A 5,699-nucleotide genomic window follows, 5' to 3' on the forward strand; every position below is an offset into this window, starting at 1 on the left:
AACGTTGACACATTGCTATACCAAAGATATTTCCCAGGAAATGTTAATTCGTATGCAGCATATCGGAATTTAACTAGAGAAATTTAAATCCTTCAGCAAACGCCCATTCAGTTCTTCCACAAATATGTTCATGAACTTTTATAAACCCATAGAGAACTTTTCAATTAAGTTTAATTTATTAGAAATGTTCGGCAGCACTAGATGGTATGAGCAGCATGGGCTCCAAATTTGATTAAATCAATCATTTGGCGGATCTTTTGAAGTTGCAGCTTAATGAAGACATTACTGGATAAAAATCTGACCCTGAGATATCCAATTAACAAGCATCTTGCTAAATAATGACACGTATCTAAACAGTTGTTAATAATATGATTGAGTGTGGTGAGGATGGCGATTGGTTCTCTAAAGAGCAGTTGTCCACAAATCTTTCAAAGAAATGGGTTATATTTAGGCTGACCACAATAATGATACTAAAGGAAGAAGACAAAATGATAATTCCACTGGTATATTGAACAGTTGTGATAAATGCCGGGCTATTGTCGAGGGTCATGGCTTTCATTGTGAAGAAATCTTCAGCATTGTTAGCCCTTGTTTCATGGACCCAATAAAATACCGATACAGGATATTGCTCGAGCAGTAAAGACCGATTAGGGTAATTTTAAATACAGGATCAGCTATCATCATAATAAATATCAAACCTAGCTGGTATAACATTCTTTTTATGTGTTTATAAACTTCCAAGTAAGTAAGGATAATAACCCAGTGGCGAATAATAAGAACATGTAAGCAGGAAATTGTATGTTATATATCAATGACAATGTTTTCTTTGAAACGACCGATTTCTTTACCAGAACACTTCCTATGTTGAACTTAAATTGGAAGATGTTTGCCTTTTCTCTCCCGCTAACAATATAAAAATTACAGATTAATAATACTTTGAATATTAGTTTGGTAATAACATTAACGTCCAAGTAAAGGACACGTTGAAATTAGTTGATTCAATATAGCTCCGCATATGAAGCTGCAACACAAAATAATGTGATGAAAAATCACTCCCATCTCTCTTTTCAATATTTAAAAATTAGCATGTTGTTTTTATAAGGATACTATTACACCTCCATGGTCAATAAAACCACTGCTATTTTAGTTTTATTCGTGAGGATCCAAACCACGAGGAAATTATCAAATATGTCACATTTCATTGTTAGCATAATAATCGCTATGTAATGTTATCATAGGGTTATTTGATATAATTTCTTGTGTATTGTTACAAGATTTTATTTGGAGAGAATCAGAGGTCCTTCAACTCGCAAATTTATACGCATGAAAAACTGAACAAGCTCTTTAATTGACAATGGTTATATTTAAAATTACACAGCATAAAGTAAGTGTCAGTAACAAAAATTAATGACATGACATAAGGGCTGACAGTTTTTACGACAGATGCGACGATCTTCAATAAAATTGAATAAAATTTAGAAGAAGCTGGCCAGGAAAGGGTAGTTTGCGGTCTGTTTTACCTTATCTCGACATATGGCCCTCCTTTCTTTACCCGTCCCAAAGATGAGACTCAATCAGTCGTGGGGTTATCTCGAGAGCCCCCTTTTGCCCGAAACGTCTAAGGTTTAGTTTAATATAAATAATCGTTAAATTTAAAACTCTTGAACCCAATACCATGCAATTTAAACAGTTTCTTAATCATCTGTGATGTTTTATCGCTAACAGATGCTGCATTTCCGTTTATATATTTGAAAGTGTATATAATCAGGTGTATATAATCGTTAAATCTTGCAAGATTAAACACCGTAAGTTTTTGGACAATCAAATTGGTTCACACTGTACGGTGAATATCTTACTTCCATGAATTACATTTCAAAAATTCAATATAACGGCATAAAATTCAGTAGCTGTCATTACACAAACTCTCAGTCTATATGTGTGGCGCCAATTTTTGCTTTGCCCTTTGTTCTATTCTGTAAATATTTTTTTCTGGAAGTAATTTTACGACTTCTCTTTGTTCAAACCATACAGTAGTTACCTCGTAAAAACCTGCTGTGAACTTACTCGAAAGCTACGAGGATTTTCCATGACAATATTTTTTATAAAACCATATTGCAGTTATTGGTCATAACGTCACGGGTTATGACCGTGCGTCCGATTCATGATATACACGGCCGAGCAGTTTTACGATTCATGTCATATACAGAATTATAGACAAAACCCCTGGCTTAATACATGTAAAAACTAATTATATGTCGAAATAATCTTAAATACGGTATGCCTCAAGGCCCTTTACTACCTCCTATTTTATTATGATTACTATACTTGCACCCTAGCGTGGTGTAGACCTGGGCGGAAGCGGCAACCCGTCTTTATGACGTAGACAGAACTTGTGTACCAAACAATTATACGACCTGTCGAAACGATTAGAATCGGGAAAGAAATGGCGCGTTATCGACACCATCTTAATTCCACAGAAAACACGAGACGCCCTAGGGCTATCGTTAAAATTTCAGGTAATTGTCAGTGTTTTTGAATCGCTTCACTTACTGACATATTTGATTCATAATTTGTTACCATTCAGTCTGGTAAACAAGGGATAAGGGGTTGTTATAATTTGCCTGGATTTAGACATATGTCAAGTTAGTGTTTTATGAAAAGGCAGAGATCCTCCCGATTGCTGTTAATATGCATTGTGATGATCATTTACAGTTGGTAATTTTCTCTTCCATACTGCTAACGAGGTCTCTAACTCTTTGGTATAAAATACTCATAAATTCCCGTCTTCGATCATCTTTAAATAGAAGATGTTTGGCTATTTTTTTTAGCATCAATTTAACATGAATTTAACACCAAATTAGTAACTCTTCAGTTCATCATTTCTGAAAATATGTTCTTTTGTTCGTGACGAACACCCCAAAAGGTTGATGCAAATATTTGCTTCATTGAATAAACTACTAAAATTCTAAATTGCTGGTCCTATTTCCTGTGCTAGAATCACACAATCTAATAGCGAATCGACAAATATATAATTTTCCTATGTCCGTAATTACCTGACAGTGTTATTTTAACTTGGAGTACCTGTTCATGATTATTTAATTATATAGAAGAACGGAGAGATGGACAAACATTTACATTTTGTTCAATTAACAACACAACTAAGTAGGCGGAGGTCATTATTTGAGGCGTAGCAAGTAACTGAACAAAAAATATTAGCGAGTTCGGATTTATTTGCTCATGTTTGGGGGTATAATAGATTGTGTTTTTTTCTATTGCGTGTATTCAAACTTCGTGTTGATTTTAGTATATTTTCAATATTCTGTTTCATGTACCAGGTTTGTACAAAAATTGAAGTATCAGAAATGAACCATATGTTCACAATAAATTTACTTATGCTTTAGTTTATCCAGACACCACTTGTGTGTGGGGATAGAAAGACTAACTTAACTACATGTACATCAAACACTTCAATGTTTTGAAAATATGCCTACAGTTTTTACCCCCTCTTAACATAGTGAAAGAAATTATCCGTCAATGGTGGCCACGGATGTCTTTTGAATTAAAAAGAGATGCACATATTTCAGAAGCTAACGATTATTATTAAAATTTTAAAGCATCTTCATATTAATGTCATTTCAACATTTTCTGATGCTATATAAAAAAATGTTTCGGGGGAAGATTATTTTGATATTGAAATACATAAAGGGTACAATACCAATGTGATCTTCTATGTTGGCTATTTGAGCGTTCCAGATAAATGAAATACACACCACCAACTTAACGGTATCCATCAAATTAAATACCATAGTACAGCAAAAATAATGAAATGAAATGGGGTTTAACGTCTTACTGTTCTGCTGTGCTATGGCCTACTCTTATTTCGAATTCCAACTGCCAAGGGTTATTTTACGTGCACGCCAATGTGTACACGGGACCTCGGTTTTTCGTACCATCCGAACGACTATATGTTGTCTCTTTCGAGGGGGAGACACGCTGGAAAATTCTCGGCCAACGCAGGGACTTCCAGGTTAGCGAGGCAATGACCTACCCACTGAGCTATCGTGGCTCCTAGTACAGCAAAAATTCTAAAGCATGGCTGATTCTAAAATCAACAAAACTTTGATTCTGTTTTTGATATTTATAATTTATTTGACATAATATGAACTATGATACATTGCTACCTGATATAGGTCATGCAATAATCAAAAGAATTATCTATAGTTATGAAAGAAATATAAGTTAATCTGATTACAAACAAAACTAGAAGATTTATATAGAGCATATTTCTATAACCAGATAACCGCCATCCATTTCTTTATTTTAAGTCAAGTGTTTTATTTTATGAATCATTTTGATACGTTCATTATGATAATGTATTAACCAGGTCTTTGGCATAATAATACCTATAAACCCACATGTTTCGAGTGCGATATAAACTTGCCAAGAACTGGAAGCAGTTTTATTTTTACAGATTATCTAAAACCACGCAATTCATAGATTTTGAAATGAAATATTTCCTTCTTAACAACTGGTGTGGTGGCTCTTAGTGAAATACAAGCTTATATTCGCATTCGAAGGCAAACTTTCGCTAATTCTCTTGTACTCAGACCCCTTTCAACTTAATACATTTAATCGATTATTGATAAGTAGTATTTTTGGACTTCCTAGCAACGTTAAAGATACTGATACCTATCACCGACAGTGTATTAAAACGATAACGCCTAGATCGCACAATGAACACATTTTTGGGTCCGGGAATTAACACATAAATTATCAATAAGCGATGGGCGAGCTAAGACTATCTTTTATATAGTATTGTATTGTTCTGCTGTAAAGACTATCGTTTCTTTTGAAATCTACTGTCGGTCAAATCTGTTGCCGCTTAACGTCCATTTAAGCACCCATGATATTACTTATATTAACTTTTTGAAATTTTCATCGTCAAATCTGTGTAAAAACCCAGATTGATCCTTCAAAGGGGAATTTTATGAGTTTAATCAATATGAACTGTGTGAGGTTTTATTAAAGGATTTTATCGTTAAGGTTCTGCACGCGAACAAAACCCCTATCAATCACCATCTAACATTCTTTCACTGTTAATTTCTTTACCACAGTCCCATGCTTAGCAACGTTTGTAATTTTCAAATTAAAAAGTAGTTGCTGAAAAGAGAATGACGTTAGCCTTCGCGGTACTATTCCTCATTTTGAGAAAGGTCAAACTGAAGTCAGCATCAATAATAAATTTTAGGTAGCAAATAATTATACCAAGCAGAAATGTGTGTATTTAGTGACTAAGGCTTATGGGTATTTTTATTCGTTTTGATCATAATATCAATATACAGGATACTCCAACGTTTTCCGCATAACTTGTATTCATAACGCCTGTTTTTCCATCCCAAATCTTAGACCCAGTGACATGGGCCACGCTGATTTTCACCGCATCTATGTCCAAGACCTCAATGTTATAAACTGGCTGGAATTTATTCTTTCCGAATTTACCGATAATTTACTTGCCAAAGGGATAAATCCGTTTATCTATCTATCTATATATTTGTGACTGTCGTTTGTCTGTCTGTCTGTCTGTTCGGGGTTGGCGGCTACACTAGGTCTGCCCAGAGTCTGAAATTTGGGGTATAGGGGTAGCTCGGACCGGGGAGTAACATAGGCCAGGTGGCGTTAGTCTACCACTTCCGGTTTCG

Source organism: Patella vulgata, chromosome 2 (assembly GCF_932274485.2).
Source record: "Patella vulgata chromosome 2, xgPatVulg1.2, whole genome shotgun sequence".
In the NCBI taxonomy this organism is placed as follows: Eukaryota; Metazoa; Mollusca; class Gastropoda; family Patellidae; genus Patella; species Patella vulgata.